At 42.0% G+C, this 15,192-nt stretch overlaps 1 long non-coding RNA gene across 11 annotated transcripts; it reads left to right on the top strand.

Moving 5' to 3' along the window:
* On the top strand, positions 1-8,218 carry LOC125521655 (uncharacterized). Of its 11 annotated transcripts, XR_015610397.1 has the most exons (6): positions 13-2,276; positions 2,526-2,604; positions 3,236-3,531; positions 4,390-4,562; positions 4,671-4,758; positions 8,016-8,218. It is a non-coding gene; the product is annotated as an uncharacterized LOC125521655 (long non-coding RNA). The 11 variants fall into 11 exon arrangements; XR_007289356.2 differs by lacking the exon at positions 8,016-8,218 and having other exon boundaries at positions 1-424; positions 1,457-2,276; positions 4,390-4,892; XR_015610396.1 differs by having other exon boundaries at positions 4,390-4,758; positions 8,016-8,217.
* The last annotated feature ends 6,974 nt before the right edge of the window (positions 8,219-15,192 follow it).

Raw genomic sequence — 15,192 nt, 5'->3', positions numbered from 1 at the left:
CAGAACCAATCGCCCGCACGTAGCGCTAGGTCTCCTGCCCTCGAACGAGAAACACTCGCACGCACGAATCTCTGCTCTCGTTCGCCCGCCGCCGCCCTTCGTCCCTTCGCCGAACCCTAGAAGCGGAGGAGCGGTGGCGGTGGTGAACCCTAGAAGCGGAGGGATCGGGGGAGGAGATGGGGGGCGGGCAGCGCCGGGAGCCGGGGAGGAGGTGGGGGGCTGAAGCTCCCACCATTCATCCCCACCTCAGGAGGGCCTCGTTGGATGTGGTAGCGGCCGACCGGCCGTACTCGTCGGATGCCTCGGTGGGGGCGTCTCCGCTTCCTAGATCCGGGTCGGAGACTCTGACGCAGAGGCCCGCAAGGGAGAAGCAGAGGGTGGAGGAGGAGCGGAGTCCATGGAGGAAAGCAGGCGACGGCTACAGGTAGGCGCTCAGCTTGCCCTACTGTGTAGTTCAGTGCGTCACCGTAGGGATAGGAGCGCCGCCACCGTCTCCAGGTACGTCCTCGACCAGGTCGTGCTCGGGCTGCCCTCGGGCATGCCCACGCCATAGACCAGGTCATGATCTCGTGTTTGAATGCCTTCCGAGGTCTCCCTGAAGTCTGATCTGATGCCCTTGTTGAACCCATCCCTTACTCTCCGCCAGCTGGGTCTCATTCGATGCTGACGCTTACTACCATAGTGTGCTTCAGGAGATCAACAGCATGCTGAGATGGAAGCAACTAAAAGCATCAGTTTTGCCATTACACGACGGCATGCAAAAGTAGCACGTCATCAATCACACCTGACAACACATACAAAATCCATTAATTTGCAATTCTTCAGTTGACGCACTTGAACAAAAGCATCAGTTTTCTACATTGTGACGATCACAAGCATCTAATTATGCTTCTCAAAGTTTGTAATCATGTGATGCATCCTTGAAATCAGTTTGTTCTCCACCATTGAGTATCATACTCCTTCCGTCCCAAAATAAGTGTCTTAACCTTGGTACAAAGTTGAGACATTTATTTTGAGACGGAGGGAGTACATGATACATCAATGTGTTAGGTATAAATTTCCTGCACTAAAACATGTACGACAACCAAACTGCCACATTCATTCAGTACAACTCATCCTGCTTCAGCATCGAAGTTTTGAGGGGCCATGAGTGTAGAGGTAGCCAAGTCGTCGTCACATTAAGGCAGAGTGAGGACGTAATTAGCTCATTAGGAGGAGTTCAATTGTTTCCCCAAATTTCCTTCCACGATTTTGTAACCCTTTGCAGAATTGCATGGGGAGGTTCGCAACATTGTCTACTCATTTGATAGGAAATCAGTATCTATTGTCTATCATGTGACTATGGAACTGATGCAAAGTACCCTTCTTTGCATGGGAGTTATATGTGGTTCAGTTTGCAGAATCTTGTTTGGTTTTACATTGATCTTGCATGCTCAGTTTTTGGGCATATAACCAGTTTGTAGGTCCTACTATTTGATCTGTGGACGTGACCAATGAGGGCATGGAGATTATGGCGAGGCATGGTGATGCGGTGGCAGTGGTGAAGGTAACCACATCGAAGGCAGCGGCAATGGGTGGTTGTCGATGAAAGCAACATGGGGATGGGGGAGGTGGAGAGGCGAGGGATGGAGGCGGAGGAGGGCAGCCAGGGAGACGGAGTGGCAGTGAGATTGGACGAGCTCGCCTGCGGAGTGCGTGGGCAAGATTTCCTTTCCGGGTTGGACGAGGGCTTCTTTTTTTTTTGTGTGTGTGCATGTGTGAGTTCACACCGATACTCGACCAAATACTGTGCATGGTTATCTGAAATTCTAGACAATAGTTCACATCCCAGTGGCAGGTAAGAACCTTCTTTTTAATTTATCAAATGGCGTCAATAGACCATAAAATTATCTTCATTTATAATACTAAAGATATGTCAATACATGTTCTTACATTTAGGCTCCTAAACCTGTTGAATGAGTTCTATATACAAGATTTATATTGTCCTTCTATAAATTAAGACTACACTTGCTATTGATGAGTCTATAATTGTCAACCTGGACAGTAACAACACACTATCGTTTTATCTCTCAATGTGAGCAAGTAAGATTTTTTTTCAGAGCTTTATTCTTTTGTATTATTTTTCTATTACAGAAGTTGATGCTCCATCTTGTTATTCATTTCCTGGGATCATTTCTCGAGGAATGTACGGATTTCTCGAAGTGACGCAATGCTATGATCTTCAACCATGAAAATGAAACTGTCAGCGCTGATGGCCTGCTCCTGTGATCTCATAGGTACCAAAATGCAGCTTAAATCTCTTTTTGAGAATTGGTTCCTGATGTTACATTTAGCTACTCCTGTATATCTTTTAGATTTTTTTTCTCTTTGTAAATTTTGTTTTTTGTTTGCTCACCTTGTAATCAACTCTGTATTTGATGATTTAGAAATCAGAATTCAGTTTAACTCTGCAATTAACCCTTAATGATAATATAATTGTTCTGGTTTCACTCATCCCTAATTCATAGCTTCACCAATGGTGATAGCATTGTGTCAAGGAGCAGGTGGAGAGGGAGAAAGAGAAAGGGAGAATGGAAGCCAAGTGATAGACAAAGAGAGTGAAAGGTAGAAGACATGCAATAACTTGTGTTATCTTACTAATGCTTTATTTATTGAAGACCTATACCAATGCACAAGTATTTGTCGTTGTATGATGGAAACCAGATGCCATCATGCTTACAGCATATTTTTGAATTAAAAGAATAATTTGATCATTGTATCTATATTTTATGATTTCGTGTCAACGCACTGGCATTTGGCTTCAGCCCATCAATTAGACCAGCTAGGTCTAAGCTATTAATTCTTGGATGAGTGTGTTTGGAGGCGAGAAGGGAAATATGTTACTCTGCAAATTCCAAGTCTTTTATCATGACTATTATTACACGTCAGACATGGAGTAATGAGAGCGTGAGTGTGTTTTGAATTCTTAATTGGTAAATTCTGGTGATTAACTGACCAGGGGTTCAGTTTGGATAGCTACCCAGGGGTATGAGTGTGATCAGTGTGACTAATTGTGATTTGTTTAGTGGTGAAAATGTAGGAATTAATTTGTTTCACCAATTCTGCACTTGCATTTGGCCATAGAATTTAGTTGGGGTAGCATATGCCCAGAATTTAATTAACCACAATTTTGAGAAATTTTTGGAAGTTGTTTATTTGTTTTATTAAACATGGTCGAATTTTCTTATAATTGCAGGTATTTGGTTCAAAATATATTTTTCTACTGTTAACCGATAGCATGGATATCACTATTTATGATCATGATGTCCATAAGAAATCATCATGACATGTCGAATCCTCAACCACTCAGTTAGATGTTGATGGATCTGCATCACAGCTTCTGTTGAACTCTCATGGTTGGAGATACTGCAAGAATTCTGATTCGGCACGGCCCTCATGGAGACAATGGAGATGGTGTTCAGCGGTGCGCTCAGCCAGAGTTCGTCGTACGTCCGACATTTGCAGATTCGGCAGGGCCCTCATGGAAACAAAGTACGTCCGACATTTGCTCTTCTGTGAATCAGTCCATAGGCCCTTTAATAGTTGTGTGTTGCTGGGTGTTTTCATCATGGGCTTCTTGTTTCTTTTAGTCTATGAAAGACGCATTGGAGCACCAGGTCAAGAGCAAGGCCTTTTTCAAGATACTAACCTAAATGCTGAAATACTTCGTTGTTGCCACTTTTAGTGTAGCTGTACTGATGCAGATAAGCTAAAAATCTCTCTTGCCTTCTCTTTGATGCCCTGATGACTTGTGTGCTTAATTATTAAGTAAATTACATTATGGCACATGTTATTTCCCATGTCGCCATAGGGCATTGTTCTTTTGGGACATGCATAGGGGTGCTTTGTACCGGTACGTAACTTCGTGCTGAAAACAAGAGCAACATGTTTTCTTTGTAGGTCAGAATTATTAACAAGATATGAAGAACTAACCTATTAATTTCTTTGCAAAGGAATTGGCCAGTTAGTATTTTACTAAATAACTATGGACTAGCTACTATTTTTACAATGGGTTGCTTATTGGACTAGGGACGTGTGATATCTTTCTCCCGTTGCAAAGCTAAACCACGTCGTGTCATCTTTGTAGTTTACATATTTTTTAGATGTGTTGGCACACATTTTGAGGCATCATTTTCTTTCAAGTCGTTCATCATCATTGGTCCCATTCTGCACAAGACTATCGATGATACCACTCTGCATTGGACCTACACAATCATCAATTTTACCAATGTCACAAATGGTCTGTCTTGTAATGTGACATTATGGCTAACTGTTTGGTTTAAATTATGGCTGGTAGCTGTCCTTGGATGCTGTAAATTTTGTTAACCTAACTCCCTGCTATATGCACAGTTCAGGGCGCAGAGAAACTAATGGAGCAACCAGGAGTCCAATCATTTTAAGGCAGAACATTGAACATATCAGTGATCGGACACTCGAGACAACTCTTAATGAGTTCTAGCAACCAAAGACAGAATATTTGCGTAGGATGCAACAAAGCTGCATGTCATGAGATTATTGAATACGTTGAGTAATTTGGAATGGAAACATTTTTGGTTAAATAGGATGCTCTTGAGATTATTTCTCATGCCAACATGGCATGCCCGAGCTAAAAATGTGCCACCCTTTGACAGGACCATGCCTTGTTAGAGGAGGTTTCTGGTTGGATAAATGAGAAGGCCATGATGCCTATTTGGGCTAAGATGACTCCTAACATTGCAGGTATTACAGATGGAACTTAAGCTTCCATAATGCATTTGTTGAGTAATTAGCAGTCACATATCTTCTGTGTTTTTAATTGCTATACGGTGTCAACAAATGATGAGGTTCTAAATTATTATTTTTATCATTGCCTACTTTTCAAGTGCGTAGTTTCTCTCTGCATTGATCTTAGTAGTTTGATTCTCCGGTAGTACATTTGGTGATCCTAACCAGAAGCTAGCTGTTAGAGAATGACAATGGACTATTCATGTAAGATAGTTTTTGTCCAACATTGCATTGTTCTATATATCTTCTCTCGCATGTTTGGCTTTGGCATCAATAGGGACAGGGTGGGCGATCATGGTGGGATTAGGCATGTGAATTCTGGTTTTAGTTTCACTTCCATGTTTGGTAAGACAGACAAAAACTCTGAGTGGCTGATTTGTATCTTGAAATGCATCCTGTGATGAATCATCATCAAGTGCCAAGGTATATTAAACTTTCTAAAACGGTGGGAGTTCAACCCTCAAATCATAATCCATCCCCCACCACCCCTCCCTAATTACTGTCCCTCCAGCCAAACAACCCCGCAATTTCTAATTTAATGTTCTGTTTGCTGTATTAAAAATGAGTCCTGGTCTTGTTGCATTGTAAAGATCAGATATGTAGTGCACAATTGATGATAATCTTTCAGTCTTACTCCCTCCATCCGGAAATTCTTGTCCTACAAATAGTTTTATCTAGACTTGTTTTAGTTATAGATACATCTATTTTATCCATTTCTAGGATAAGTATTTCCGGATGGAGGGAGTAACATTCATTAGCCAATGGCCCCACATTAGCATGTCCACCTAGCTGCTAGGCACATTACTTCATTGTGCACACATCCGCTCCTCCTGCTTAATTAAAAGGAAAAGAAGGGCACATAGATGGCCCGCGATTCCTGGACATCGTGATGCCTTAGTTTAACCGAGCGCTTGTTTCTCTTCGAATCGCTCCAATTTCTTTTGACGCTACAATTCCAAATTGTCTATTATGTTATTCCGTCGTGCCTTTTCACTTCGGTTGTGGATCATCAAGCGCTGACACCGACGAACTATGTTTAGGTATGTGAATGGTTATCCTTAGTAAATCATGCTTTTAGCATTTTATTTTTAGTTCTTCCACATCACATTGTTGCACTGTTAGGGGCTATAAAGGGTATCATTGTCACCCATTTTCTAGGAGGAACTGGGTTCGGGCCTTTTGCTCTAAAAAGAAGCGAGTGAGAGTGAATACTTGTCACTGTGAATGAAAACCATATTATGTCAAGTTCAATAAACATTTCTGATTAGAACAATTGAGTTTGTACAAAAAAAATCATGTCGCAAAACCATCATCAAACATCGCCATCGTGAGTGGCAGCAGCTTCACTTCACCCCCTCTCCATATATGGGACGAGAAAATATGTATTAGAAGAACCGATATTTATAGCAATACAATCATAAGTCGCATGCAACATCCACGTGATGAATTACAATTTATTTGAATGGTACTATCTATATATATATTAAAAAAATTGGCCCGTGGCAACGCACGGGCATTATACTAGTAGGGGTAGGACATGCGTGTGTGCGTTTAGGTGAGTGTATGCGTGTATATATAAGCGCTTGAGTCTGTATTGTATTAAAATGTCGGCATTGTAGCTCGAGATATTTCTTTTCGGCCAACACTAGGCGTGAGGCAACCGACCGTGTCTTGCGCCGGTGGCCTTCCGAACTGCCTTTTAATAGCCATCAAGTCTTTTTTTTTTCTTTTTTTGCGAGAAACTTTCAATCTATTCATTTTCAATCATGGTAGTACAATAAACATCAGAAATAGTAAAAATTACATCTAGATTTATATATATATATATATATATATATATATATATATATATATATATATATATATAGACCACGTAGCAACGACTAACAAAAACCGAAGCAAGCCGCCGTCATCATCCCTCTCTCATCGGAGTCGAGCAAAACTTGTTATAGTAAACAGCCGGGAGTCGTCATGCTAAGGCCTCATTAGACCAACAAATCAAAAGAGCAACCATCTCTGATAAAGAGAGTTGTCGATCGAAAGGACCTAACCTAAAGACACATGAACGTAGTCGAACGACGAACAGATCCAAGCAGATCCACCAAAAGATAGATCAACCGGCGACACATCTCCACACGCTTACCGACGATGCTAGACACACCACTTGAACGGGGGCTAAGCGAGGAGAAACTTATTCCATCTTCATGGAGCCGTCGCCGTCTCGTTTTTCTGAGCAGGACATAAACCCAAACAAAACTCAAAATCTAAAAACAGAGCCCTCCCACCGATAAGGGTCGGCATCCATCACGCTTCTGTGACCCTAAAGCCGCCGGAGACAAGGCGGTGGCACCGGCGGGAGGCACAGAAAACCTAAGCTTGGGAGAGGATCTGACAGCTCATGATTCCCTTTCCTTCACCTTTGACGCGCATCTCTCTACACCAAAAGAGACAAAACGGAAGAAACAAATAGTGCCCCCCCTCCCTCACGCGCATCCCCGCTTGTATGGGCAGTCCCAGAGCAAAACCCCCCAGTGTCCTGGTATACACCATACACAATGGATACCTGAAAAAACAAGAATACCAAACAATAATATACATAAAAGTAACACACTTTACAACTTAAAACGTTTGATAGTAAAATTTCTTATAGAAAGTGAATCGTTGCATTTTTTGCAGTTGAAAATAAAATAAAATAAATAGTTCCATTTGAAATGCTAGTTGATTACTTAAAGTTGAACAGAAAAACATAGGAACTTCAAACAATAAAAGTAAATATGATCAATGACGACAAGATAAATTCCTTGTAACCCATTGATTATTATGCTATTGCAAGTGCACAACGGCTTACGTTATTATGTGTGTTTGTAAATGCATGAATAAAAACAATAAATATCTCAAAAAATGAATAAAGCATATTGTTGAACTATACAGTTACGAAGTTAAACTTACTCTACATATGTCCTATTGATGCTGCACACATTCGATTCGAGATAATCCAAAATACCAATTAGATATGAATCACTAAAGAAAATTGTCAAATCACAACAGTCTTATTCTCAACTGTAACGTCCTTATATTTGACAACCCTAGCTAAACAATCTAGACAATGTTTTTTTAGAGAAATTGAGATATGTATGTACATATGCTTGGCCGAGATTGGCAATCTTACAAAGAACCGTACCTATTTCCTTCGATTATTTGGTGATTTGCAGCAGCCAGCGGGCGAGGGCACAGGCGGGCGGCTGCTGACTGCTGAGGGGGCGACGAGCAGGCAACAACCGAACAGATGCAGTTACCCACGTACTCCCTCCGGTCATTTTTAGTTCGCATATAAGATTTGACTGAAGTCAAGTCTCGTAAAGTTTGACCAGCTTTGTAGAAAAAAAATGTCAACATTCACAATCTGAAATCAATACCACTAGATGTTTCATGACTTAAAGTTTCATATTATATAACTTTAGCATGACAGATGTTGATATTTTTTCATATAAATACAGTCAAACTTTATGAAGTTTGACTTTAGAGAATTCTAATATGTAGAGTAAAAAGGACCGGAGGGAGTATCTACATAGGGATTAGGGACCTCCCATTTAGCCTTTTATTTATGGGAAGAGTCAATTACACCAGTGGTGCTAGAATTTAGCGCAAACGATTATTTTAGTGCTAAAACTTATGACATACATTAAAGTGGTGTAAAAATTTGTTTTTGGAGTGCAAATACGGTACAAATCTTTGTTTGTATATAACCATGGTGCCGACGAGGCATGACAACTTGGTGTTGGGCCCGTTGTTAGTGATAGCGTGGTCAAGACAGGGGCGTACGGCATGCTCTTTTTACAAAAATCCCCTTGATTTTTTATTTTTCTCACGAGCAGCCTCTTGCCAGGTGTACAGTTGGAGGGTCCCACCTGTCAAGTATGCATCACAATTCTTTTATTACAATGAAAAATTAGGCCACGGGATTCGAACAGGTGACCCCGGTGTACAGCGTGTGCGCAGCTAGCCACCGGCCGATAGTTAAGTTGACGACACGTCTTATATCTTTGGATTAAATACCCCTAAAAATATATTTGGATTAAGTAACATACATTGAAAATTTTAATCCGGAGAGTTTCGAACCAGCGAATAAAACAAACAGGGGGTCTTGCCACTCCAACTAATGGAGTCTCGTATCTATATATTTTTTGTCACACTTCTCATGTCTATATAAAATTGTTACAGTTTTGATAGTATGACATAATGTGCTCGTGGGCTACAATTATGTTAGTTCTTTTTTCATTTTATGATTTAAAAAAGTATTTTCTAATTATGAATAATATACCTATAAATAAAATAAAATAGACAAAAAAAATGCTCACCTATTAATTAGAAAACCATCAACTTAAACTATGAATTATATGTATATTTTTAAAAATTGGATATTAAATAAAAAATTAATGTAGTTTTAGAAAATATTTATACTTCCAAAATGTATCATATACCTTCAAAACATTTACAAGTTCTTTTTATAAAATATTCGTGTTGTACCTAGAAGTGATCATGCTTTAATTTTTCATATGTTGTTCTGAAAGTGTTTATTCGTTTCAATAAATTTTGTGTGTTTTCTAAGAAATGTATATGTATTTTAAATAGATATAAATATATGCATGAAAAAATGACGCTAGCGTGCCCTCGGACTGCAGATTCTCAAATGAATACACATTTACATATGTTTTGCAAATTCGGAAAAATGAAAAAGAAAAAAACTAACATGTTTAAAATGGGTCGTACTAATTGTGTTTTTTTTAGCCCGGTGGTCGTTCTGTTGTGTACATACAAAGGTTGACAATCCTCTGTAGCCACGAAATAGCTTGGTTTTATTGGTAGGCCCTCTTGTCTGAACATCTCAGGGCGCTGGTTCTAATGGCATTTCCTATTTGGCGCTGCAGGCGCCCGTTACACAGTGCAATTAGCAAACGGGCGCCTGCAGCCGAGTTAGCTGGGCTCAGCCCGTTTTGCTTTTTTTTCTTCTTATTCTGTTGTTAGAGAAACATCAAAAAGTGCATGAAACGAGGGATCGAACCCAATACCTCGCCAATGCGAGCGCTACGCTCTAGCCACCCGGCCATGACAGCTTCCGTTAATAGATATTTCAGTTCACATATTTATTATCCACGTTAGTTCAGTTTTTTATTTTTCTTTTCCCTTTTTATTTTTTCCTCATCCTTTTTCAAAATCTGCGAACTTTTTTCGAAATCAATTAATTCCTTTTCAATTTCGATGAACTTTTTTTTAATCTGTTGAACCTTTTTTCAAATCCAATGAACTTTTTCAGATTCGGTGAACTATTCTCAAAATTGATGAACTATTTTCGAAATCAATGAACATTTTTTCAAATCTGATGGAATTTTTTTCAAATTTGATGAACTTTTTTCCGAAACAATGATCTTTTTTCAGGTTCGATGAACTTTTTCCCAAAATCTAAGATTTTTTTTCCAAAAAAATGAACTTTTTCCGAAATCGATGAACTTTTTCAAAATTGACGAGCTTTTTTCCAAAACGACGAACTTTTTCAAATTTGATGAACTATTTTCATTTTTGTGATTGTTTTCACTTAAATTCATCAGCCTTTTTTTAACTGATGAACTTTTTGTTGTGAATGATTTTTTTAATTCCTAATTTTTCAAAAAAGCATACACATATTTTTTTGAACAGTCATCAGTCAACTAGTCACACTGTTCAACTGGTGAACACTGTTTCTCAAATTATTGACCTTGTGCGCAATAGTTTCTTAGATTTTTTTTATATTTTTTTAAGGGAAAACCAAGTTTATTCAGCAAAATCCACATGGAGTGGAATACAACTTTGGTCGTGGGGTACGCCCAACCAAACGTGGCGACCCGGACTTCTACATAATGCAAACTTGGCTAAGCTATGTGCCTCATAGTTAACGACACGAGACTCAAAAGTAAAATTACATTGAAAAGTAAAAGCTCTAAGGTTTATTTCAGTAACGATTGCACCATATGAACACCGTGCACCTCCATGGATGTCCGAGACAACTTTCTGGCAATCTGAAGCCACAACAAATTGCTGGATACCCAGGTCTTCTGCAAGAGAAAGAGCTTCTCGACAAGCTATCACTTCTAGAGTGGCTGGGTCATGAACTCCTTCAATTACCAGCGCCGCACTACCAATATAGTTTCCCCATCGTCTCTGCAGACAGCAGCTGCGGTTCCTCGCTGTCCTGCTGCAACACCCGCATCAACGTGAATCTTGCAGAAGCCCAAGGGCGGTTTCTTTGGCTTTTGAGTGACCTGTGGGGTGGCTCTTGCGTGCGAGTGCACCTGCCTGTTCCTGATGATGCCTAGCTCCTCTATAAATCTGGCAATGAAGCTATGAGTAGCCTGGGGGCTCTCGAAAATTGACTCATGGATAACCTTGCATCTCGCATGCCATATTGACCACAAAGTGACCGTCATGAGAACGAATTGATCATGAGGTAAAGCCTGCACAAGTGTAAACAGCCACTGTTTTGCGTTAGGCTCCGTGTTCGCTATGATTTTATGTGTGAACTCATTGTCCGCCAATGCCCAGACGCTCCTTGATGTTGTGCAGTCCAGCAAGGAGTGACGCCATGAATCCTGAGCTCCACATAGACCACACTGGTCAGAATCAGCCATGTGTCGATGTGCACGTACATCGTTAGTCGGCAGCGAGTGCTTGGCGAGTCTCGAGAGGAACATCCTGATTTTTTCGGGTACTTCAGTTTTCCATAATGATTTCCATGCACTTTCTTCAGCTCTAGGGTTTGAAGTGCCTGCTGACCCATCAAGTATTGCCTCCCCTCTTTGCTTTGTAGCAACAAGCATTCTGTATGCAGATCTTACAGAAAAACAACCATGTTTCTCATAGTGCCAGGCCCAGAAATCCTGTATATTGCGAGTACACAAAGGGATCCCCATGATGGTCTGTACATCCATGGGCATGAACATTTCTTGGATAAGCTGGATGTTCCATGAGGCACTTGTACTCACTATCAGATCCGAGACTCTTTGCGGTGGGTTCGGTGCAATGCTTCCATAAGGCCGAAGCATTTCATCACGTGGAAGCCAGTTTTGATTCCATATGTTGGTGTCGACACCATTGCCAATACATTTAATCACCCCCATTTTCAGAGTGTCTTTTCCTTCGATAATAGCTCGCCACACCTGGCTCGGGTGACTCCCCAGTTCTGCTGCGAGGAAATCCGAGTTTGGATAATAAATACTTTTGAGAACACGAGCGCAAAGTGTATCCGGACCTTGCAGCAAGCGCCAAGCTTGCCTTGCCAGCATCGCAAGATTGAATAACTCGAAATCTTTGAATCCTGGCCCACCCATGCCCTTGGGTTGAGTCATCGTCCTCCAAGACACCCAATGAGGCTTCCTCTTTCCCTCCTTACTTCCCCACCAAAATTTTCTAATCAGCATATTATAGTGTTCACAAAGCCCTCTTGGAAGCTTAAAACATGACATAGAGAAAACTGGCACTGCCTAAGCGACAGACTTGACTAGAACTTCCTTGCCAGCCGTGGACATGGTACGTTCGATCCATCCCTATACCTTGCTCCAGAGTCTATCCTTTAGGTATTTAAACACACCATTTTTTGAGCTCCCAATATTAGAAGGCATCCCTAAATACTTCTCGTTAAGAGTTTCATAGGGACATTGAGTGCCTCTTTGATTTCCTGTCTCACCAAATCAGGCACTCCCTTGCTAAAATATATTGATGACTTTGAGTGATTGATACGTTGTCCTGTTGCTTGAAAATAAGTATTCAGAGCATGGTACACCTCATTAGCACCCACAATGTTTGCCTTGAAAAACAGCAGGCTGTCATCCGCGAATAGGAGATGGCTCACCGGTGGCGCCGTAGGAGCAACCTGTAGACCACTCATGTTTGATGACTCACTTTTTGATTTCAACGGGCACGAAAGGCCCTCTGCTGCTAGCAAGAACAAGTATGGAGATATAGGGTCCCCTTGTCTGATTCCACGTGATGGTTTGAACTGTTGGAGCTTCTTTCCATTAAACAACACAGAGAAAGTTACTGTACTTACCAGACTCATCACAATATCCACCCATCCGGGATTAAAGCCCAGTTTGAGCATGATGGCCTTAAGGTAAGACCATTCTATCCTGTCATACGCCTTCATCATATCCAGCTTAAGGGCATAAGACTGATGTTTCTTTGCCTTATTTCTCTTCATGAAGTGTAAACACTCATAAGCCATTATGATGTTATCTGTGATAAGCCTCCCCGGCACAAAGGCTGACTGTTCTGCTGAGATGATTTCTGGCAATACTAGTTTCAATCTATTGGAGATGACCTTAGAAGCAATTTTGTACAGGACATTACAAAGGCTGATAGGACGGAATTGGGATAGGAGTGATGGGTTTTTTACCTTCGGGATAAGGACCAGAATCGTGTCATTGATGCACTCAGCTGATTCGGTACCATCAACAATTCTCAAAACTGCCTTAGTGACCTCCTCTCTGCAAGTGTCCCAATGGTGTTGGAAAAAGTGAGCCGGGTAACCGTCTGGGCCTGGCGCCTTAATGGGGTACATCTGGAACAAGGCTGTTTTGACCTCCTTTTCGGTGTATGGAGCGCACAAGTTCTCATTCATTGCTTGTGTGACTTTTATTGGGACTGTTTCAAGAACCCTTTCCATGTCCTGGACTCCTTCAAACGTATACAGGTCATGATAAAAAGCGGTGGCCATGTTTTCCATCTCCATCAAATTTTCAATTAACTGCCCATCCGGTTTATGAAGTGATTTTATCTGGTTTTTCCTGCGCCTACGGCTTGCACGTAGGTGGAAAAAGTACGTGTTCTTATCCCCGTGTATTAGCCATTCTAGCCGGGCTCTCTGTCGCCATAATATTTCTTCTCGGTGATATAACTCAGTGAGCCTGTCAACAATCTTGATCTCTACATGCATTGGTCCAGACCGGTTTGGCGTGTTCTCAACTCCTGTAGATCCTTTTTTAACTCAAATATCTCCTTTCGCACATTCCCGAAGTGGATCTTGTCCCAGTTTGACAGATCCGAGGAAAGCGACCTGAGCTTGTCCTTCACCGCGCTGACAGATTCTGCCGATCCACTTTTCCAAGCTGTTTCCACTGTTGGCTGCAGGCTCGGGTCCCGTTCCCAGGCCAATTCGTATTTAAATGTCCGTGGGGCCCGGATGCATGCATCCTCATGCATGTATCTCACGTAAATGGGTACGTGATCGTTGGTCGCAGCTGTTTTATGTTCCAGGCGTGCATTCGGAAAGGCGATCGACCACGCCGGGTTGGCCACTCCCTGGTCGAGTCTAACCCTCGTAAAAGTTCCTCCTGCAACTTTCCATTCAAACGTCCAGCTAGGTCCCGTATATCCAATGTCCGCAAGGCCACACGTATCAAGCGCGTCTCTGAAAGCGTCCATTTGTGCTTGACTTCTGTTTCCTATTCCGTCATGCTCATGGGGCTGCGTCACCTCATTGAAATCGCCTAGGACCAGCCATGGCAAGTCACTTGTACCAACAATTCCTCTTAAAGTGTTCCATGTTTTGTACCTTTCATTTACTTGGGCTTCTCCATAGACAAAAGTCACCCGAGTTCTGACATCAACAAGATCATTAATAACAACATCAATATGGTACTGGGAATAACCAACAATTTCAAGCTTTATTTCATCGTTCCAAAAAACTCCTAATCCTCCACTTCTCCCCGAGCTACTGACAGCAAAACTTTTACTGTAACCTAGTGAACCACCCATACTCTCAACTCTAGAGCCCTCCATCTGAGTTTCAAGGATACAAAGCACAGAGGGGGCAAACTGCTTCGTTAGATCACGAAGCTCTTGAACTGTCGCGGGTTTGCTAGCGCCACGACAGTTCCAACATAGAAGACTCATTGCGCTTGGCGCGACCCCCCTGGGAGGCCCGCCAGACGCGCATCTATGTTTTTGGTGGTCACCGTGTTCTTTCTCGTGGGCTTCTCGCTGGTCGTTACGCTCAACTTGTTCCTCTTGGGCTCCTGTTTTGCAGAAGGACTCGCTGGAACCTCGGGAGCGGGCAGCAACATGAGCTTGTTGGTGTCAGATGGATTTGACGTTGAGGGCACCGAGGCCATTGGGACGCCTACCATGGCCGCCCTCTTTCTATTGTTCTCAGCTTCATGCATGGCAACGTCATGATCGATATTCTCAAGTTCTTCACCACGATCCTCAAGAGCAGTCTGCGGTATTCCACGACCGCGCCCTCTGCCCGATCGGCCTCTGCCTCGCCCCCCCTCGTTGCAGGGCCATCCCCCGTGCCTCTTACTTCTCCTGGTCCGTTTCCCGGTTCCTTGAATCAAGTTGCTTTTAGGTCCTTAAAAA

Source organism: Triticum urartu, chromosome 7A, assembly GCF_056163025.1.
Source record: "Triticum urartu cultivar PI428250 chromosome 7A, HENAU_Tu73, whole genome shotgun sequence".
NCBI classification, from domain to species: Eukaryota; Viridiplantae; Streptophyta; class Magnoliopsida; order Poales; family Poaceae; genus Triticum; species Triticum urartu.
Note: the sequence above shows the minus strand (reverse complement) of the source record. Positions and strands in the feature narration are given on the sequence as shown.